Source organism: Engraulis encrasicolus, chromosome 3 (genome assembly GCF_034702125.1).
Source record: "Engraulis encrasicolus isolate BLACKSEA-1 chromosome 3, IST_EnEncr_1.0, whole genome shotgun sequence".
Taxonomy (NCBI): Eukaryota; Metazoa; Chordata; class Actinopteri; order Clupeiformes; family Engraulidae; genus Engraulis; species Engraulis encrasicolus.
Window position 1 is genome coordinate 21,989,034 of NC_085859.1, and position 24,061 is coordinate 22,013,094.

At 42.6% G+C, this 24,061-nt stretch overlaps 1 protein-coding gene and 1 long non-coding RNA gene across 3 annotated transcripts in view; both read left to right on the forward strand.

Moving 5' to 3' along the window:
• Positions 1–24,061, forward strand: part of pde4d (phosphodiesterase 4D, cAMP-specific) — a 273,715-nt gene that overhangs the window by 87,385 nt on the left and 162,269 nt on the right. The gene's annotated exons all lie outside the window — the stretch shown is intronic.
• On the forward strand, positions 20,624–22,609 carry LOC134445870 (uncharacterized). The gene is made up of 3 exons (XR_010034363.1): positions 20,624–20,739; positions 21,957–22,161; positions 22,574–22,609. It is a non-coding gene; the product is annotated as an uncharacterized LOC134445870 (long non-coding RNA).

A 24,061-nucleotide genomic window follows, 5' to 3' on the forward strand; every position in this document is an offset into this window, starting at 1 on the left:
GCCCGGTGGACTGTTGATGATTTCGGCCTGTTCCTCCCCTCAATGTAGTGGTATCAGTCCTCATGTCGCTACAGATGACCTCTCTTAGTCGGATTTAAAAATTAATTTTGGCTGCTGTGGTCAAAATAAGTTGTAGTAGATTACGTCAACTGTTCTCACAGGCTTCATTGTCTCTCTCAATGCTTAACCGGTCAGCCTTGACTGAAAATGCCCGGCCTGCTTTTTCATCCCAGTCCAACCCTGGCTATTCACCTGTAGATTTCCAATCTTTATGTAATGCCCCAGTTGTACTCTACAACCCCCCTTCAGTACCCTAGGGGTCCCGACCCCCCGTTTAAGAACCATCCGGTGTACATCCTGTAAAACTTTTTAAAGGGTGCACCATCAGCACACAGTTTCGCTGACAATAGGTTTATAAAGAAACAGTGCTGTGTTTTCATCCCCAGCGGATATTCATTCATATGTTTTGGAGCTATAAGAGAGTGTGTCACCCTGAGTTTTCTCGAGCCATAGTACATGTATACGTGGAATCCTTCTGAATGCTTTGGTGTCAGAGGCACCTTCTATTGCATATTTGAAAACAGTGGCTGATTGCGGTGTCAGACAACAACAACACTGAAATTGTGTTTGTGCGTGGCCTCCGTCTAGCTCCTTTCAGTTCCGCATTCTAATGTCTTGATTTCTCGCTGATGCTAATCTTGCCATGGATGTCAAGGGGCTGCCATAGGTATACCGTATAGCCTGCTGTGTACATGGAAGTAGATGACTCATGCTAGTAAAAATGCACATTATGAATTCATGAGTTCATTTTATTGGTTGGTCATTAAAGTAGGCATATCAATAAAGCCGGAATGTACAGGTATACCTGTAAATTGCATAATGTTGGGGCTATTTAATGGGTTTACAAATGAAATGTCAATGTAGACGCAAATATAGAAGGAGCCGCTGTCCACATAAATTCTCACATTTTATTTTTAACCATTAATAAAGGTTATGCTTAATTGCCTAGATATGTCCGTCTGTGTGAGGCCATTGATATACTGTCAATGTGTGAGGCTATTTTTTTTACAGCGGTGTATAAGAGCCTGTTCGTCGGTGTTAATGAATATGTAAGAAAAAGATTGGGGTGTTTTGATGTTTCTATTGAACTATGAAAAATAGGAGGTTATGTGCAAGGCAGACAGACAGGGTCATGCTGGTGTTTTACAAAAATGGCACAAAAGAAGAGAAGAGAAAAGAGAGTGAGAGACTGGGAGAGCAAGAGAGCAGGAGAGGGAGGGAGAGAGAGTGTGAAATAGAGTGACAGAAACAGGTACAGAGAAACAAATAAAGGGGACATAAAGAGCACCACGGAGAGAGAGAGAGAGAGAGAGAGAGAGAGAGAGAGAGAGTGTGTGAGAGAGGGAGAGAGAGAGAGAGAGAGAGAGAGAGAGAGAGAGAGAGAGAGAGAGAGAGAGAACAAGCGAGGCAGAGAGAGAGAGAGAACAAGCGAGGCAGACAGAGAGAGAGAGAGAGAGAGAGAGAGAGAGAGAACAAGCGAGACAGAGAGCGAGAGAGAGAGAGAGAGAGAGAGGGGGAGAGAGAGAGAGAGAGAGAGAGAGAGAGAGAACAAGCGAGACAGACAGAGAGAGAGAGAGAGAGAGAACAAGCGAGGCAGAGAGAGAGAGAGAACAAACGAGACAGAGAGAGAGAGAGAGAGAGAGAGAGAACAAGCGAGACAGAGAGCGAGAGAGAGGTATAAAGAGAGACAGTAGTGGGGGGGGGGAGACAGGAAGTGTAGACAGTGGTAAGAGAGAGTTGTCTGCATTATGTGAGTCTTCTCTCCATCTCAGGCTGCCATATGGGTGGTTGTCTCCCGCTGCGTGCGGAGGGGTCTGTGCGGGTCAGCATGCGACCTGCTTTTATTCCCCCCGCCCCTCCTCCTCCTCCTCCTCTCTCTGCCTGTCTGGCAGGAATCAGAGCCAGACTGCTGTCACATCACAAGGCGACACAGCTCGAATTTGCCATGTTACATTCAACATTTTGAGAGTTGGACTGACACTGAGCTAAATAGGTCTCTTTAAGAATTGAATCCACACGGTGTAATTTGTCATGTGGTGGTGGTGTCCGTGGAACCGTGGCGGCACTCGCCAAAGCCAGGGAGTATTCCAAGAGGACAGGTGGTGGTGGTGGTGGGGGGGGGGGGGGGGGGGGGGTTCTGGGGGGCGTCGAGGGGGGGGGGGGGTGGGTTGGTTTTGCTCAGATGCTGTATGTACATGCCAACTGGCGGCAACAAGGTAGCAGAGGAGGAGGAGGACGAGGAGGAGGAGGAGGAAGATGAGGAGGCAGAGAAGGAGGTGGAAGTGAAGGAGGTGGAGGAGGAGGACGAGGAGGAGGAGGAGGAAGATGAGGAGGAGGAGGAAGATGACGAGGAGGAAGATGAAGATGTGGAGGAAGAGAAGGAGGAGGAAGAGAAGGAGGTGGAGGAGGAGGAAGATGGGGAGAAGGAGGAGGAGGAAGAGGGGGAGAAGGAGGAGGAGGAAGATGAGGTGGAAGAGGAGAAGGCCACTCGATTAGCACATGGAGTTCTGCTGATTCCCTAATTCTCCACAGACCTAATTGCTTTCCTCCCCCTCCGGTTTCAGCAATTACCTGTCACACACATTGTGATAGACACAAGGTACTTGGCAATGCATTCAAGGTATGCACTGGTGTGGAGATGAGAGGAAATGGCAGGCAGGAGCTGCATCTTCTCTTTTTTGTCCCCCCCCCCCTCCATCCATCCATCCGCTTTCTCGTTGAGGAAGGAACTCAGGATTCAGAGCGATTGGAGGTATTGATTGGCTCCAGTTGGTGGGTTATTTTGCATTGCAAAGACAATCATGCCGTAGGGGGGCTCACTCACAACTCACAAGGCTCTTGTAGTCTTTCCCTCAGGGTGCTCGTGGGGGTGATTGGAGAGACATTGGATGGCAAGGAGGTGCACAGAGTGTTTGCATAAATCACACACCCCAGCTAGCTAAGAAGCCATCAGAGGGAAGTCAACAGGCCCCAACAGACAGGCGCATATGGTCACAGCAGCAGCTACTACAAGCCTGATAGAACTCCTCATCTTGTGCTATACACACAATCAGGATGTGTGTTTGTCTGTCATGGATCTGGTAATGGTTGTGTATGGGGCGGTTGCTTTTCTTAATCGATTGGTTTTCTTTTAAGGTCTGTCCAAGTCCAGCACTGGCTGGCCTGTCACTGTGGAGTTGTCTGAAGGTGGACTGGCACTCCTGGGGCCATTGGGAGTTAGTGACTTGAGACTCCACTCCGCACATGAATCTTTTTCTTTTCTGTGTCAGTGCTCCAGAACAGACTCGTTAAGGGAGACTGATTGACACGTCATCTCCTTGGGGTGAAAAAAAAACACATAGACCCAAAGTCTGTTTCTTCCCCTGCTGCTTACAAATTGAGATATAAATGCAGGAGGGGAAAAAATGAAGGAGGATAAAGGAGAATGATGGAGAAAAAAAGATTATTGACACCACCCCTCCCCCTTCCTTCCCCTCACACCACTGAAAGCATGTTGATTACATAGAGATGCTGCATTTAACTGCAAAGCAGAAAGCAGCAAATGGGGGTGTTTTACAGGCAGCAGGGGGTGGGGGGTAGACTAGTCATCAGGGGAGGCTGTGAGTCATCAGGCACAAAGCAACTTTAAATGTTTCAAACTATAAAAAGAGACAAATGTTAGCCGAGATGGATGTGTCGGCAGTCAAGGCCATGACAAATGTGGGTAAGGAGAGAGAAAAAAGGCTGAAAATGGATGACAATTAGGCCGTTTTTTTTCTTCCCCCATCATGTCACTCAGTTTTCTTGGCGTCAGGCGGGAATGATGTGGGCATTGGCGTGGAGCATGTGACTGACGAAGAGCTGGCTTGTGTTCATACTGTAGGTAGGTGTCTATGAATAGCTCCATCCCCACTGTCTTCTAATGGCACATAGCCTGCTGGACATCAGACACAGCTTTGCATACACAGGCCAGCATTATCAGTCCCTGAAGAGCTGTTAATGCTTTGTTAACTTCATTGCGCTTAGTGCTCGACTCTTGCACAGTTTTGTTTCTGACACAGTTCTGCCCTCTTTTGGGCAACGGTGTACATTACACATTGGGTATGTTCTGAGATTGTGCAGTACTGGTGTTTCGCTGTTTGCCGTTTCCTGCGGTTCCTGTTTAGAACATAGGGTTTAAAAACTAGGAGTGCTGCTAGAAGCTGGCTAACAAATACAAGGGAGTGGGTTCTACAACAATGCAAATACTCAACATTATAATCCTACATTCAACATTAGAATTCTAAGAAGCTCAACATTCTTTAGAACTTTGATTGTCCAAACATTTCTGTCACACATGTTGACAAGGTGCAAAGCAGTTCTGAATTCACTACAATACCTTCCACACGCTTTACTCGTAAGATGTAAGTTCACAGTTGCAGAGCCTGTCTCTAGTGTTATAGGTGCACTGTATACGCTCACTTTCTGTGATTTAGTGGACATCTGACAAAGACCTTGTGTTAAAGAGAAAGCCCAACTGGGAAACTCCAACTCCCATTGTCATTGGGACACAGCACTACACAGCACAGTAGTGCACACCGCACACTGCACACAACAAAATTGCATGTATGCCTTACCGGTGCAAGGGGGCAGCCCCTAATGGTGCGGACAGACGGTACCATGCTCATGGTACCTCAGTCGTGGAGGAGGATGGAGGAGAACACTGGTTAATTACTCCCCCCACCAACCTGGCCGGTCTGGAGTCGAATGGGCAACCTTTGGGCTACAAGTCTGACACCCTAACCGCTTACCCATGACACTGCCCTGTTAGGTCCAAACATGCTGATTTTCACCAAACAAATCACAGCAGGGGAGTTTATAGGCCAACAGGGATATTTCTTCTTCTTATCTACTCCTACTGTATCTGTGACAGACCATTCCACTTCCAATCTGTAGGGTGGCAAAAGATGTTACTCATGGTGCATTCAGGCAGATTGAGAACCGTGCCGGTGCCTGTTCCCGCACCTAATCTCGAACTGGACGGCGTGTTCACACCACAGATTGTTCGTGAACCGGAAAATTGGTTCACAATGCGAACCGAAAAATATTTGGCTTTACCCCACAAACCGTGACAACAACGTAGACGTCAACAGGTGCATCCGGATAACACAGTCACATGTGGAATAAAATGTTCAGTTATGAACTCGGGTGGTTCGCAGGTAACCACTTTAGTGCCGGCACCGGCTCCGGCACCGTTTTGGTCGGCCTGAAAACAGTACCAGTGTTTCTTTAACCACATATTGAGCTGCTGTGCAGTTCCTGCACAAAATGTCTGTAATTCTCCTGATATAACCCCTAGTTGTACAGTACAGTATCTCTGAAAGGATCTCAGGGCTGGCTCTAGTGTGGTAGTCATCACTGTAGTGTGGGAGCGTGTTATGTAAATCCATTTATAGTCACATCACATATGAGCGTAATAAAAGATGCTTTCATTCAAAGTAGCGTTATTCCAGTAATGGCACTGAAAGGGCCAGCTAATGTGCCACTTGGTAAAAAAAGCCTTTTCCTTCTTTTGCTGTCTCGCTTCTGCCTCATTTCAGGCAAGCAGTGATGCTGGATCACATTTGGCCAGCTTTATACACAACCTCCTTTGTTTGAAATAGTAAAAAGCAAGAATGTGTATTTATTTCTAAAGAAAATTTTCTCTAAATGCTGCTTTCACAGCCTGAAGTACTGCGCAGGGGGCATGCAATAGATTTTGAAAACATGCATGGATCTGTACACACACGGAAAAGGTTAAGTAGCCCTTTGATGCCGATGGGCTTGTCTGCGATCTTACTCAGTATTTGCTGAAAAAGCTTTTCTCCATGATAACAATGTCACTACGACATTACTGAGAGTCTCCAGTAGTAGATTAATACATGGTCATTACCCTTTAGCAGGGGCGGAGCACTGGCATTGGGACAGGGGGGCGGGAGATGTGTCAGAGGCATTGGGCCCACGAAATATCGTAGAATGGGGCCCCTACAAGATGTTTGGCAATCAAAAGCCACTGGCAGCCCCCCCCCCAAGTGGTGAGGCCGGAGGTTCCTGGCCCCTATACCCCTCCTCTGCTCCGCCCCTGCCCTTTAGGTGACAAGGTTATAACAAAGGTTTTGCACAAAAGGGTTAACAATGGTAGACCACCACACTAACATCATAACTAAGACAAATAGCGAAGTACGTGCACAGATATTGCATTTTTAAAACACACACACATATCTCAACAGCGACATAGCCTTTATTTCATGTTATTTCAGGTCTCCTTTGCCTCCTCTGTCAAATCTGTCCCCAAAATGAGCCAAAATACCCATATTCTGTGTCAGCTTCTTTAGTATCAAAGTAAGTAGTGTGGTACAATGTGGAGTTGGGTCATTGTTTACATGATGTTTTTAATTCAGAATTAAATAGTTCCAGTGAGGTTACATTGCAATTTCATTAAATTCCGAATTGTTAAGTGTTTACATGATGTTTTCAAAAGCGGAATTAAATTTTATTAAGAATTAAATTGAGTTGATTCTGAATTAAATGTCCCATGTAACCGAGGCCAATGTTGACTTGAACAACCTGCTGTGTACCTGCCATAGACTATGTAAAGTCATATGATGTCATGTGACCTGCTACTGAATGGCTGAAATTCTTCAACATCTGTAGACACCATTGGAGCATAATGGAGGTCATGTACAGAACGTATTTGTATCTTTCTCTTCTCTGAGTGAGCACAAATGACTCAAGACAGCTGTATAAAATGGAACACTTTGATAGTAGTGGCTGCTCTTCTGTCCACAAGAGGGAGACAATGTGCTGACATATCTCTCTACAGTCGTCATACAGTAGTAGTACACGTCATACCACATTGTAGTACGAGTAGTGAAATATACTGTATGTAGAGGTCTGACTGTATATGTGACTTAGATTTAGAGGGAATACCAGAGGATTTGTGTTGTTGGTATTTGATTGGCCGTATCACTCAGGAAGCTTTTTTGTGTTTTTGTAAGTTACTTACAATCTGTGTATGAGGAATAAAAACATCAGGACAAACTGGGCTACTTGTCATCGACTACACCCAGGGATGACTGCAAGTCAAGTCAAGTCAAGTCCGCTTGTATTGTCAGTTTCTATATTCATACAAGGAAATTTAAATTACGTTTTCTCTGTATACCATGAAGGACATAGACATACAGGACTGTCATTTACAGACTGACATCAAGTGCAGACAGGATAAGTAACAGTGATGGTCCAATACCAGTAAAGTGATGAAGTAATAGGGATGGTACAAACCGCACCGAAAACCGAAATCGTACAATTCACACACCATACCGAACCGTGAAATGCAGTCCGTGGCAAACCGCAATTCATGTACTGCCCAGAAAAATATGTAAAGTAGAGATTCTAGGAGTATCTTACCCAGTCTCTCTGATTAATACATTAGTATATAAGACCAATCAGAGGATGACACAATTAAAATCACACCATTTTCACATTATAAGCCTACAAACCATATGTAGGATATTTAGTGATAGGTCTGATTCTATTAGCCACTTGAAAGAGGGCATTTGAAAGGCTGATGACAGCTGATTCAACTTGCACATCACTTTATAATTACAGTTATATAAATAAATAGGGTTTAATATTCCCAGTGCACCATTTATCACGAACTAAAAAAGAACCGTAGAGAACCGAGAACCGTGACCTTGATACCGTGATATGAACCGCACCGTGAATTTTGTCAATCGTTCCACCCCTATGAAGTAATAGATAATACTGAGCATTTAACATTTGTGAGTGACAGTGATGGAGCAGTGATAACCAGTACAATAAGTGATGGAGTAATAAATAACAATAGCACTCAGCAGGCATTTAAACTGTTTTTCATTCTGGTGAACAAGGTGACTGAAGTTTCTAGGCACCTGCATCTTCCTCAGAGTCAGAGTCCTGCTTTAGAGAAATAAAACATGAACCTTGAGGTATCGATAATAGTTGCATCTGAACCATGATATCATTCACACCATTTGGCTGAAATTTCCCTTCCCGGGGGGCCCCACAGCAGCCTGTAGCCTAGGGACCCCAGGCCATCTTAATCCGGCCCTGCACGCAGCGCAGGCAGAAGGCACAGCAGGGCCTCTGCCAAGCCCGTTCAGACCATTAACAACAATAAAAAAGCAGTTTGATAATATCAACATTTCAGAATGATATGAGTCTGTGTTGGCAAGTATTTGCAAATGCACAAAGCCTGGCGTGAACATAAGATCCTTGGCAGAGGTAAAAAGAGAATCGAAGATGGCAGATGATGATGGAAAACTCTTCTGTAGCTGCATTAAAGGTGCACTATGTGGAATGTGGCCAGAATGTGTACTGCAACTATGCTGCTCATTGAAACTGTGCTGCCTATTACCAAATTTGATCTTTTCATGAATATTTACTAAATAATAAAGCAATATTTACTAGTATAACCAAAGTACAGTCAGTTTTGCAGCTACAAATTTACATTTCTGGAAATTCAAAATGGCAAACCATGGAGAAGATCCCCTTTCATGTAAAGTGCAGTTTTCCCAGTCGAAATGAATAGTTAGAATTTGGTGGTGTTGGTAAGTATTCTTGAAAAAGGTAGCATTTGTGAATGGGCAGCATGAATTCTGGAAATAAACTACAACAAATATTGCACAGTGCACCTTTGAGCCTTTTTTCCAGTCATTCTAGTTTGTTGATCCAGTTGAAACCAAGCAGAAGCCAATTTGCCATTTTGGGGGAGCAGGTCAACCCTCTGTAGTTGCAATGAGTGACCATTTCACCTCCAAACTTACCTGGTGGCCTGACCCAAGAGCAAATTACTGTTGCTTTAAGTCTTCAAGCTTGACGTTGTTTTAGTCAGTTCTTGCTCAAATATTTTCTCTGTATAGTGTAACGGGTGTCAACTTGCAGTTTGGCAGTAGAAATGTAGTAAACCTCTCGCAGGCTCATATAGATGTGTTAGACCCAGTGGTGTAGTCTACGTAGAACGCGGGTATACGGAGTATACCCACTTCTAAATTTCAGGGATTTCAGTATACCCACGTAAAATTGATTGATCCATTGTTTTGAATAGCACTAATATATACAGTATACCCACTTCAAAAAATGCTCAAATATACAGTATACCCACCATAAAAAAGTAGACTACACTACTGGTTAGACCTGATCTATCGGCCTAGCCCTTTAGCTCAGTGGTAGTTCACCTGTGCCCAGGGGTGCCGACTGGGGTGGGGGTCAAAGGGCAAAGGGGACAGTTGTCCCGGGCCCAGGGAAAGAGGGGGCCCAAAGTCGGGTCCTCATTACATTGTACCTATTGGGCTGGGGGGCCCTTGGAGATTACCTTGTCCTGGGCCCGGCCAAAGCTGTCAGCGGTCCTGCCTGTGCCTCCAGTGACTTTAAGGTCGGGAGTTCGAAATCCAAAATATGTCCTCGCTCGGTGTACATTGAAATGTTCCTCGTATCTTTCTCACTGCCACTGTCAGGCTCCTCCACGGTTCCTTTGTCAGCATCTCTGTGCAGACGTGTGCACTACTCTATTCCTACCACTAGAGGGTGCAGTCTGCTCAGGACTCCACAGCCCTGTCCCTGTGTCCTCCCTTTGGCTTCTCCACACTTCATGCACCAGAGGGTGCTGCAACCCTTCAACACAGCTCTTGGTTTTAGTAATACCTGGTGCATTTAGAGCAGGGGTGTCAAACTCAAATCGACAGAGGGCCAAAATCAAAAGCTGGAGCGAAGTCGCGGGCCAAACTCAATATATATATATATATATATATATATATATATATATATATATATATTAACAAAAATGGACTAAAATTGCTCATGTTTAAATTCAACCAAATAGTTCAAATGTGCCTGCACATATTCTGTTGAATTTGAGTGTGAGCTGCAATGGCCTGGGCCCACTCATATTCCTGTGATATACGCATTTTCATGTTCAACTCTTAATAAACTACACAGTTGTGGTGTATGAGGGCCACCTGTAATACACATTTGAAATTATCTCGTGGGCCAAATAAAATGGCTTCTCGGGCCAAATTTGGCCCCCGGGCCTGAGTTTCACATCCCTGATTTAGAGAGAAGGGGACTAAGTAAGACAAACAGCAACAGTGTATTATCCTCAAGTGGCTTGCAGTCTTTGCAGTGTGCCTGTATAGGTGATTTGTAATTCAGACTATGTTAACGGTAATTGAGAGCTGTGTGAACACTGCGCTATATGGCTTCAAAAGGCATAATGAGATGGCGCATAAATAACGTGGCAGTTTTGAACCATTTGTGTATTGTGTGTATACCCCCCTTTTATACGCTTTTGCCAACCAATGGTTTAAAGTAGTAAACAGATATCCTGCACAACCCCTATTACACTTGCTATTAAGGAATAAGTTCTAAACCACCAAAACATTGCGAGCAATACAATTGCAAGTATATAATGGACTTTGTGTGGGATATTTTTTTACCATTTGTTTGTCATTTTTCATGTCATGTTAGGTCATGCGACACAATTTTTTCTTTTACATTGTCTTCTAGTTTTTGACAAAGCTAAGAGTACAAAACCTTTTTTAATGACAGGTCAGGTTTACGGATGGATTTTGTTAGGAAACAGTTTAGACAGGGGAAATGTATTGGCCTGTCAGTCTTTGGGATTTTGTGAGATACATGATGTACCAAGTGGACATATTGTTGTACCTATGATGGTGTCATCAGGTGCACACACACACACACACACACGCACGCACACGCACACACACACACACACACACACACACACACACACACACACACACACACACACACACACACACACACACACACACAGGCCTGCACCCCATAGAACATCTCTTAACTAAATTACTAAATGAAATTGTGTAATTTCATTAAGTCAGTGGAAGTGGGCTGCACACTGTCAGTGTTGCAAGCTAATGACTTTCTGCAGACATCATCAGTTGCAGACAGGGAGCCAATTGATTTATCATCTTTTGCCCCTAATTAGATAGAAATGCAGTTATTTCCTGTGTCGTGAACTCATTATAGCTCACAAACTGCCCTTAAAAAAATAATTGACAAAATAATGTATTAGTTACGGCGCGTTGTGTCATCCCTGTTTGTGCTTAGGTCTGTCAGCCATGTCCTGCAGATTCTTGCAGCGGTGCTCTAGTGTCATGGCTGCCCTTTTCAGTGCCTTTGTTTGGGACCCACTAGTTTGACGCCCTTTCGGTACTGTCACATGGTAATCAAACATTTCAAACAAGCAATTTAGGGTTAGGGTTAAGGTTAGGGTTAAGGTTAGGGTTAAGGTTAGGTTTAGGTTTAGGTTTAGGCTTAGGTTTAGGGTTAAGGTTAAGGTTAGGTTTAGGTTTAGGGTCATATGACATAAGGTGTAAGTACCGAAAGGGCGTCGAATTAGTGAGTCCCGCCTTTGTTTATCACACAAACAAGCCAATGACTCATGCAATTAAATCGTGATACCAAACAGCATGAGTAGTTGACATATCAGGTGATGCTTATGGTGTACTTTGCGTCAGGTCAGAGATGGGCCCAGTCCCTTCAGAAAAATAAAGTCCAAAAACTTTTAACTGGATTTTCTTTGATCCAAGGTTATGTTCAGTTGAAAAAGGTAGAAAGAAGAACTTTTCCTGATCAAGGCACTCCATGTAGTTAACCCTTTCATTAAGAGCATGTGCTATACCACCAATGGTCTTATCAATGTCTTAATCTGTTTCTTAAGGCTCTCTGTAGTTTCAATGCAATGTTGGTAGGATGTCGTGAAAGTGTAAGCGTTTTCAGCAAATACTGTAGTGAACGAGATTTCCAGTGATACCCTCGGCATTAAAAGGGCTAAACATGTCTTCATTTAGGCTATATTATAATGACATTGACATGTTCAAAAGGGATTTTAAATTTGGCTTCCTTCTTTGATGTACATTGGGGCTGAAATATAGGTTATTGTTGACCAGTATAGATTGATCAGCCAGGAGTAATGTTGCAATACATTGAGAGGGCAGCTGAAGGGAGTGTTACCACAGAAATACATGCATACCTTTTGTTCTTTAGAGAGGTCTGTGGCACTATTATGCACCTACAGTAGACCCTACTTGTGATGCAAATGTTCCTGACAGGTATTGAATTGTCTGTGTGGCATGAACTCAAAGCATGTAATCCAACTCCCTGACGAAGACCGCAAAGGTCTAAACGTGTAGGCTATTCTTTTTCTTTATCTTGAAAAAGTGAAAAATTGAAACCGAAGTGCCACAGTTTTCTCTATTTCTTTTAATGTTTGGCATACCCACAATGACTGTTAGAGCACCTGTGTTTCCTAAGAAAACTTGGATCTTAGTTTGCAGTGCTTTCGTTTCTCCTTTTCCCCAAAGGAGTATTCCAACTGTTAAAGGGGTATGCCACTATTTTGGGGCTTATTACAGTTAAAATCGTTGGGCAGGGTTTATAAAGGTGGTAAAGTGTCTTATTTTTCATGTTAAGCGTTGTCTTGCTTTAAGACAAGTTAAAAGAGGGAATATGTCGCTAAGCTAGTGAAAGTCAATGTATCCATGTAGCATGCTACAATGCTACATGGATACATTGACTTTCACTAGCTTAGCGACATATTCCCTCTTTTAACTTGTCTTAAAGCAAGACAACGCTTAACATGAAAAATAAGACACTTTACCACCTTTATAAACCCTGCCCAACGATTTTAACTGTAATAAGCCCCAAAATAGTGGCATACCCCTTTAACCACAAGGATGTTCTGACGTAGTATTGTCCAGTAGGTCGAATGGCACATTGACCTAGTCTTCTTCTTGTGTTGTGGTCGAAACCGGAGACAGCACATGACTTTAGTCACAAAGCGTCACATTCGCTGGGGTCCCTGCTGGTATATGCTTGCTGTGATGCTTTGTGGCTTGGACTGTATGCTGTACAAAGACCGTCTTTTGCCTTTAAAGGGCAGAGTTTGAAAAATAGACTTGTTTGATTGGGGAGTCCGTGTGAAGTCATGTAGGCTAATAGTATATTACTATGTGTTCTACAATGGATGAGTAGAAACATTCTTTTTGTCCATAGCACTTTTGACTGTGTTGACCAAACGGGGAAAAATGACACTGTTGTTGTTGTAACTGACCATCGTGCTACCATTACCGTGTAATTTGACAAGGCCGGTAAAATGATGCTGATATTTGACCAGTTTCAAATATGCAGTAGTACTATCGTTAAGGCAGCAGTCCAGCACTGGGTCACAAATGTAGGCGCCGGTCAGCTGACCGGCTATTCCATATTTCAGACGCTCTGTCACTCAGGACACATGCAACCTCTAAATCAGTGTTTGCCAACCAGGGGTACGTGTACCACTAGGGGTACGCGAGCACACTGCAGGGGGTACTTGGAAAAATGTAATGTTAACAAATGCATGGAGCATAGTCACGCTGCAATAGAAAAAGGGATGTAAAACATGAGTTAGGGGGTACTCATGGCACAATGAAAAGGCTTAGGGGGTACACGAGACAAAAAAAGGTTGGGAAACACTGCTCTAAATTAACACCAGCCAACTGGCCAAATGCTGGTGAAATTTCACTTTGGTTGGTTGAGGAGTCTAACTTACGAGCCATTTTCACCCATAATGAGTGTGTGTTTGGTTAGTAAGATCAATATCTAGCAGACATTTTGGCTGGTGATGAAAAATGTTGATTTAGAGCCCTGATTGCAACCAACTGCTGAAACATGTCTTCCAACCACGAGCACAGTGTGATGTAGAGCAGAGTAGTGAAGAAGGGTGTAGTGCTTGTAAACGTTATGACAGATAATATCCCAGTACTTTTATGAGCAATATAGTATGTCACTGCCTTTACAGCCTTCGTTCATTATTTTTAATACAGCTATTGTGATTACCCCCTACTTGCTACAGTAGGCCTATGCCATACATTTGAATAGGACCAACTGTTGCAATTTCGTCTAGAGGGGCAAAGGTGTAGCAAGTATACCCGTACTTTGCAATGCATGATGGACAAAGCATTCAAATTTGTCCCAGAAATGCACCAACTTAAATGGTACTTGAAATGGCAGTATTTTACATTTGCTGCTGCTGAAGATGGTTACGCACACGGTCCATCTTAACTGTTGTAACAGCGTGTGGTTGAGTGAGGATTTCATTGGGGTCCCAGAATATTGTGCAGTGGTATTTCATCCTGCTCCATTTTCCACAGTTCAGAGGTTTTATTTCTCTCCGACTCTAAAGAGCTGTGCAGATTGACGTGCGTGCATAACACAGCCCTTTTTTCCCCTCTCAGAGTTTCTCTTGTGTTCGCGGCTGTCAGAAACTCTTCGGGAAATTGCCTTTCAATAGATTTGACAATACCCGAGATGTGCTCTGCTCTGCGGCTCTTGTTCATATCAGGCTGTGGCTTTTTCCCGACGCTGCAATGTTGTGGCTATCGCGTGCTGGCGATGGCGGCTCTGTCGGCTTGTCTTGTCCGCGGTGGTGTCTGCCAGGATTGCTCCTAGTCCTGTGGATTGTGTGGACATAGTGGGCAAATGGCATTTTAAATTGGGTGGCACTGAGCCATGGAGATAGAGCTTGATGTTGTCAGCCCAATCAATCTCCTGCTAATAGCTAACCCCCGCCTCTGCACAGGAGAGGGGAAATATGTAATTCCAAAGTGTATAATGGCTGTATCTGTTTGTTTTTGTGCACATTCTCTCTCTCTCTCTCTCTCTCTCTCTCTCTCTCTCTCTCTCTCTCTCTCTCTCTCTCACTCTCCTCTTCTCCTCTCTCTCTCTCTCTCTCTCTCGTTGGAGTTAGCTGACCTATCTCTCTCTTTCTCTCTATCTCTTTCTCAGTCTCTCTTCCTTCCTACCCCTCTTCCCCCCCCCCTCTCTCTGCCCCCCTCCCCCTCCCCCCCCCCCCCCCCCCCCCCCCCCTCTCTCTCTCTCTCTCTCTCTCTCTGTGTGCGTGTGGTATTAAGGACTTGTGTGTTGTGTGTGTGGGCGTGTATGCAGCTATTATCCATGAGGGCTCCCATGTGGCTTCCTGTGGATGTTTACATGCCCTGCATGGTGGAGAGAAAAAGAAAGGAAGAAAGGGTTTGTGTGGAAAAAAATGCTTGTGGATGAGTCAGAGTTAAGAATTTCTGTGTCTGCGTGCGTGTGTGCGTGCGTGCCTGCGTGCGTGTGTGTGTGCGTGCATTCATGTGTGTGTGTGTGTGTGTGTGTGTGCGTGCGTGTGTGCGTGCGTGCGTGCGTGTGTGTGTGCGATTGTGTGTGTACAACATACATGTACGTATACGCTTGGGTAACACTTTACAATAAGGGTACATGAATACTATTGGAATTATGTTGGAAGTAATGTATGATTTATAGTTAATTAACACATGACCTATGTATGCATTGATGGTTAGTATACTAGTAATGAGAATGGAGTCCTGATTGGAATCATAATGACCCACTATTAACTAATTGTGCAAATCAAAGGTGAATTCATGGTGTGAGTTCCAAGTGTTAATATACCATGTATTAACACTGCTGATAACACTGCTGTTAATATATCATGTGTCCAACTGTTAATATATTGTGTATTAACACTGCTGTAACAATGCCAGATTGTGGGGAGACTGGGGTAAGATGAGCCACTTTTACATTTTTCGTCACAGCTAAGCGATGAAGGCGTATTCGGTTAACATTTTCACATCATACCAAATTTCAAAGTGTCCTGATACTATTAGAGCAAAAACTAATTGATAAACTGTCATGGTTAAAATGATATTGCCTTTTAAAAATATTTTTTCAGGTGGCTCATCTTACCCTTGTTATGGGGTATGGTGAGCCACTGCTTGGGGTAAATTGAGCCCAGGCAAAAATCTCAGCTAAACAAGTTTTATTTATTATAACAAATGTAACTAATGAATCTATGAAATAAAACAACTAAAGCAACAGAACTATGCCAAAAAATACATATTGTGGGCCCTTACAGCTTTGTTTGAATACAATGGCGAACAATGCAGAGTGAAATGTAGAAAAAAAAGTTAATATTATTGTTTGAATTGGCTGAAACATGCATAAAGTCATTAATCTCAACTCACCTGGGTATGATATGAAAGAAATTATCTGATTATGCTGAAATATCATAACATGTTTTTCAACCATTATGCATCCCATTAGGATAAGCGGCTCATCTTACCCCATCTCAAAAGGCTCAAAGGCCAAAATTATGTAAATAAATGCTCATAAAATGATCATACAAGTGCAAAAAGACTGAAAATATCACTCATATAGTAGCTTATTACGTAACATTTCATACATGATGAGACCAGAAATTGTTCTATTTTTGTTTTCTCTAAATCATCCATGTTTTGAATATACATTGAATTCACTTAAAGAGCAAAAAAACACATTTTCACATATATCTCTTGCCAAATTTGGTACATGCTTCACTTTTTCACAGGTGTTAGAAAAGGATTTCCACCACCTTAGAATGTGGTGACATGTTAAAATGTATTCACCTTTTTCGAGAAAAAGGGGGTGGCTCACCTTACCCCACTCTGGCCAGAGATCATTTCCCACTTCACATTCTTGTGACCAGCCGCAGTCATTTGTAATATTAATATACAAGCTATATCATATTATGTCCCATGTGTCAAGGTCTGCTTGTTGAAAGGGGAGGGGGGGTGTGTATTATTGGGTAGGCCTTCGTCTAAAATGATCTTGTAACCAACACCACACAAGTAATATTTTTCTGTATGAGGTCATATCTAAAGTAATGATTAATTAATGTATTATTTAACAACATATTTGGAGTCATAATAGAAGTCATGATGACTATGGCATTAGTTAATGTATAAAGAAGAGATATTCCAAGTGTGTTAATATATACTCACAAAAGATTTTACGCTTAACTACTGAATCTTTGCCCCTTATTCTGCGGTCATGACATGATAATGAGTACTATAGCATTAGCTAATGCATGAAGAAATGATATTCAGAATATGTTACTATGTACTCAGAGAAGAACTTCTGATTAACTAACATTATCAATAAAAACACCAGTTTGTGTACAAATTTTAATAAGCAAAAAATGTTAAACAAGGGATCACACAATAACATACCACAGGCTTACATACATTTATCCATAGAGAGAGAGAGAGAGAGAGAGAGAGAGAGAGAGAGAGAGAGAGAGAGAGAGAGAGAGAGAAAGCGACAGACAGACAGACCGACCGACCAACCGACCGACCAACGCACACACACACACGCACGCACGCACGCACGCACGCACGCACACACGCACACACACACACACACACACACACACAGCCATTCTCCTGAAAATGTCCAAAAGATGAATCCATGGTTTACAGATGCAGAGCAAGATGCATTGTCCTATATGAAACTCGGAAAGTCCAAGTTGCATGGTCCACAGAGAAAGTTGACATACTGGGAGGCACGCAAGGTGTTTGGATCCGCAAACTACTGACAGTGGTTCACTGTGAAGTGCCTGTAGCCTGTCGCAGCCAATGCACTCCTTTAAGTGCCCCATTGGTCACTGATGACGGTGGTTCCCGGACGCACGTGTTTAACCACCACAAGACAGGACGTTTCTGGTGGTCACCAACTCCTAATATTCTTAAAGGCCAACTTCCGATAAAACTCAGTTTTACTCACTCCTTTCGAAGATCGGACGGTCACCCCAAGTTAAACTCACTTGCAAGGCTCTCATAGCGGTGCGTCAACTCTCCTGGCTGTGTTTCCCGGTGTTTCCCAATTTACATCAATAATGCAGAGAAACGAGCGAATCACGAAAGCCTTTCTGTGTTTCGTCACGTCGAAAGAAGGCGTTGCCCACAAAGGTTTATATCGACCCATTTATCTAAAAACATGTCGAGTAATTTTTTTCTGCTTGTTTTCAAAACAAGCAACGTCTGGTGGCCCGAAACATAGCTTAGCTTAGCTATCAGCTGGTTGCTACTCTCAGGTACACACACAGCACAAAGCCTCATACATAAAGCCTGCTCACTCCGGTTGCTCCGTGCCTACAGCTCGCCTAGGGGTCGCTGTCGAAAGAGCACAGCCCTGAATGGAGCCTGCACGCCTCCGTTGGCGCCCCTATAGTGCAGTACCACCCGGGGAAGTGGCGACTCTGTTTCCCATTACATTCCCTCCAGGAGCTGGAGGACTGAGCCAATCAGAGACGCGTTTCTTTGAGAGCAGGAGGAGTGAGCCAATCAGAGACGCATTTCCACGAGAAACACGGAACACTCTCTCGTTTCTCCACAAGCCACCTTGCCAGCTTGCAAAAACGTCTTGAAACAAAGCAACCAGAACGTTTTTTAAAACAGGACCAACGCGTAACACATTCAATAACAATTGGGAACACGGCAATATTATTTAAATTACGTTGAGAGGCGATCTTTAATACCCACTTTTTCCGTCGCCATGTTGCACCGGCCCTTCTGTGGTGATACTGTAAATACACAAGAGAGTAAAGTAAGTGAGTGAGTAAGTAAGTACATTTTACTTAAAAAGCACATAAAACAGTACAAAACTGACCAAAGTGATACAGATATTAAAAGGAGAAGGGAACAATGTCAGATAAAATCCATGCAGCTTGGCCTGCAAGTTTTTTTTAAAAATATGCAGCACCATGGGTGACATCAAAGCTTAAGGTGGTTCAACAACATGTTGCTGTACTGCTTCACAGTGGTACCTCTCCAGCCCCCCAGGGGAGGTTGAGATGGCTGCGGTGCTTAGTTGCCTTTAGGGGGCATTAGTCTACTTTATTTTTTCAATACTAACGGGGACGTTGGCAGGCTTATGATGAGGTCAAGGGGGTTTTGGGAGGCTCACCTTGCTTTTATTAAGGAAACAACTTTCATCAATAGCTGCAAACTCTCAACGATCTCCAACCATTTGACCATGGCGTCTTATGTGGGCATTTATTGCATGATTGCAAATCCATCCGACTGTTCCAGCCATCTCTGACCGTGTCCGGGAACTCCTCGCAACTCCATCCTGCATCATGTCACTCTTTCTAAGCACAAAAACCTGAAAGAAACTGACCAAGGCAGAATAGAAAAAATAATTAAACATATAGTCAGTAGACAACACAGCACTGTAGGTCTAAAAATTCCCTCGTAAAGACAGTATATAACCCCTTCATATTAAACTATTAGAGGCAATTTCTGGCAATATCATTTCTAAAGAAAAAGTTTATGTAGTTTAGGACACTACATCTACATCTTGAGAAATGGCCGCCACATTGAATTATCTTGTGGTCAGTGTTTTTTTTTTTCCTGAAGTGTGACCCTTAGAGAATATTTCAGCTAAATTCCATGTCTTTACACCAAAGTAAGTGGCTTTTACAGTAACTATTAGTAGCAGAGACGGCCATCTGAAAAAATGGGCGCCATACTGACTTTAAGTGTGGCCAACATTTTTTTTCCTAAAAAGTGACCCTCAGATAGTATTTCAGTCATATTGCATTTTTTAACCAAAGTAAATGGTTTTATACTAACCATTCAATAGCAGTGGCAGCCATCTTGGAAAATGCTGCCTATATTACAATGTTGTATGGCCCGCTTTCTTATTAAAGAAAGTGACCCTCAGAAAGTATATTTGACAAATTCCATGCATTTATACCAACGTGTATGACTATGTCACTAAGCTGCTCTAGTACATCTAACAGAAATTCACCCCTTTCAACTCCCCTCCACAGGCACACACAGAAGTCATAAGTCCATTGGAGAGGAGTTCTGCCAGTTCTACTCTACTGGCTGGTAATCTTATTTGCTACTGGTTTGTCAAATTATTACGCTTCCAAAAGTGACCACTGGGGGGCTTAAATACAGTATATTATATTGCAATTCAGTGGTAAGGCATGGCAAGCCTGGGATGTGCACGACAGGCTGCTAGGCCTAATGAAACAACACCATAAGCTAGATTTCATTTCTACAGGCTTGCAATCTGTCTTGGCCTCACTAGGCTAAAAACAGAGATCCAGAAACGCAACAGAAGCATATAGTCTTTCTTGTATTTTACTTAATATGTTTTTGTGAAAATGATAGACAAACACATAGGCCTACAAAACATGTATCAAAGTTTCTAAGCTTAAATGAAGAACCATGAATTACTGTAGCTGAGTTGCACCAAGTGATTGTCCAAACTACTTCGTTTTAATTGGAATTTTGAAGTAACTAAAATTAATATATGAACTACCCGCATGAAATACACTACAAATGAGATGAATTATTCAAAATGAAGTACTCACAGGAGCTGCTTGAACAAGCACGTTGTAGGGGTGGCAAAGAGAGCTGTCGGCATCGTTGTGGCACGGTCGAAATGGCTACAATAACACTTCCGCTCGTAACTTCCTGTTCAAATCTTTTGTCAAAATAAAAGCCACGAATAGCTTGGTGATTACATTCGTTTTACCACAACCGTAAATGCTGCTGTGCTGACTATTGCATATAATGAAAATCAAAATTATGCATTTCGATTTTCCTTTCATGCAACGTGCACTATTTACAATTGTGGTAGAACTAATGTAATTAAAAAGCTATTCGTGACTTGTATTGTGAGTTGAACAGGAAAGTGAGAACAAAGGCGTTGTTGTAGCCATTTTGGCCATGCTACAACGATGCAGACAGCTCTCTTTGTCACTCCTACAACGTGCTTGTTCAAACAACACATGTAAGTACTTTATTTTGCACAATTCGTCTTATATGTAGTGTTTTTCATGCGGGTAGTTCATATATAAATTTTAGTAGCTTAAAAATTCCAATTAAAACGAATTAGTTTGGATAATGGCTGAGCAAACACTTGGTGCAACTCAGCTACAGTAATTCATGGTTCTTCATTTAACAGCTAGGATACATGTTTTGTAGGTGTATGTGTTCGTTTATCAATGTCACAAAAATGATTCAGTAAAATACATGAAAGACAATATGCTGCTGTGGTGTTTCCAGATCTCTGTTTTTAGCCTAGTGAGGCCAATAGAAATTGCTAGCCTGTAGAAATGAAATCTATGTCGTTCCATTATCTCAACCTGTAGTGCACATCCCAGCAAAAATAAAATAAAAAAAATAACATGTTTGAAGAGGTGTCTTGCCATGCCTTACCATTGCAATACTGTATTTAAGCCCCTAGTGGTCACTTTTGGTAGCATAATTTGACAAACCAGTAGCAAATAAGAACACTACCAGCCAGTGGAATGGAACTGACATAACTCCTCTCCAATGGACTTGTGACTTCTATGTGTGCCTGTGGAGTGGAGTTGAGAGGAGTGAATTTCTACTAGAGCAGCGTAGTGACATAATCGTACACTTTGGCATAAAAGCATGGAATTTGGCAAATCACTCTAAGGGTCCCTTTTTGAATAAAAAAGCTGGCCACACAAAATTGTAATATAGCCGGCATTTTTCAAGATATCTGCCACTGCTATTAAAGGGTTGTAAAACCCTTTACTTTGGTTAAAAATGTAAATGGCTGAAATATTCTCTACGGGTCACTTTTTAGAAAAAAAAATGCTGGCCTCACTTAAAGTCAATATGGCACCCATTTTTCAAGATGGCCGTCTCTGCTACTAATGGTTACTGTAAAAGCCACTTACTTTGGTATAAAGACATGTAACTTAATTTAGCTGAAATACTCTCTAAGGGTCACACTTCAGGGGAAAAAAAATCACTGGGCACAAGAAAATTCAGTATGGCGGCCATTTCACAAGATGTAGATGTAGTGTCCTAAACTCCATACACTTTTTCTTTAGAAATGATATTGGCAGAATTTGCCAGTAATAGTTTAATGTGAATGGGGTTATACTGTCTTTACGAGGGAATTTTAGACTACAGTGCTGTGTTGTCTACTGACCATATGTTTAATTATTTTTTTTATATTCTGCCTTTGGTCAGTTTCTTTCAGGTTTTGTGCTTTAGGCAGAGTGACATGATGCAGGATGGAGTTGCGAAGAGTTCCAGGACATGGTCAAAGATGGCTGGAACAGTCGGATGGATTTGCAATCATGCAATAAAGGCCCACATGAGACGCCATGGTCAAATGGTTGGAGATCGTTGAGAGTTTGCAGCTATTGATGAAAGTTGTTGTAATAATAGCAAGGTGAGCCTCCCAACGCCCCCTTCTCTTCATCATGAGCCTCCCAACACCTACTTGACCTCATCATAAGCCTGCAAACGCCCCACTTAGTATTTAAAAAATTAAGTAGACGAATGCCCCCTAAAGGCAACTAAGCACCGCAGCCATCTCAACCTCCCCTAGGGGGCTGGCAAGGTACCACTGTGAAGCAGCACAGCAACATGTTGTTGGACCACCTTAAGCTTTGATGTCACCCATGGTGCTGCATATTTAAAAAAAAAACTTGCAGGTCAAGCTGCATGGATTTTATCTGACATTGTTCCCTTCTCCTTTTAATATCTGTTCATCATTTTGGTCAGTTTTGTACTGTTTTATGTGCTTTTTAAGTAAAATGTACTTACTTACTCACTTACTTTACTCTCTTGTATATTTACAGTATCACCACAGAAGGGCCGGTGCAACATGGCGACGGAATAAAAAGTGGGTTATTAAGAATATTGGGAGTAGGTGACCGCCAGAAACATCCTGTCTTGTGGCTGGTGTGGTTAAACAAGTGCGTCCGGGAACCACCGTCATCAGTGACCAATGGGGCACTTACAGGAGTGCATTGACTGTGACAGGCTACAGGCACTTCACAGTGAACCACTGTCAGTAGTTTGCGGATCCAAACACCTTGCGCGCCTCCCATTATGTCAAACCCAGCTTTCTCTGTGGACCATGCAACTTGGACTTTTCCGAGTTTCATATAGGACAATGCATCTTGCTCTGCATCTGTAAACCATGGATTCATCTTTTGGACATTTTCAGGAGAATGGCTGTGTGTGTGTGCGTGCGTGCGTGTGTGTGTGTGTGTGTGTGTGTGTGTGTGTTGGTCGGTCGGTCGGGTCTGTCTCTGTCGCTTTTCTCTCTCTCTCTCTCTCTCTCTCTCTCTCTCTCTCTTTCTCTCTCTCTCTCTCTCTGGATAAATGTATGTAAGCCTGTGGTATGTTATTGTGTGATCCCTTGTTTAACATTTTTGCTTATTAAAATTTGTACACAAACTGGTTTTAGTTAATCAGAAGTTCTTCTCTGAGTACATAGTAACATATTCTGAATATCACTTCTTCATGCATTAGCTAATGCTATAGTACTCATTATCATGTCATGACCGCAGAATAAGGGGCAAAGATTCAGTAGTTAAGCGTAAAATCTTTTGTGAGTATATATTAACACACTTGGAATATCTCTTCTTTATACATTAACTAATGCCATAGTCATCATGACTTCTATTATGACTCCAAATATGTTGTTAAATAATACATTAATTAATCATTACTTAAGATATGACCTCATACAGAAAAATATTACTTGTGTGGTGCTGGTTACAAGATCATCTTAGACGAAGGCCTACCCAATAATACACCCCCCCCCCTCCCCTTTCAACAAGCAGACCTTGACACATGGGACATAATATGATATAGCTTGTATATTAATATTACAAATGACTGCGGCTGGTCACAAGAATGTGAAGTGGGAAATGATCTCTGGCCAGCAGAGTGGGGGTAAGGTGAGCCACGGGGTAAGGTGAGCCACCCCCTTTTTCCTCGAAAAAGGTGAATACATTTTAAAACATGTCACCACATTCTAAGGTGGTGGAAATCCTTTTCTAACACCTGTGAAAAAGTGAAGCATGTACCAAATTTGGCAAAGAGATATATGTGAAAATGTGTTTTTTTTGCTCTTTAAGTGAATTCAATGTATATTCAAAACATGGATGATTTAGAGAAAACAAAAATAGAACAATTTCTGGTCTCATCATGTCTGAAATGTTACGTAATAAGCTACTATATGAGTGATATTTTCAGTCTTTTTGCACTTGTATGATAATTTTATAAGCATTTATTTACATAATTTTGGCATAGGGTAAGGTGAGCCTTTTGAGATG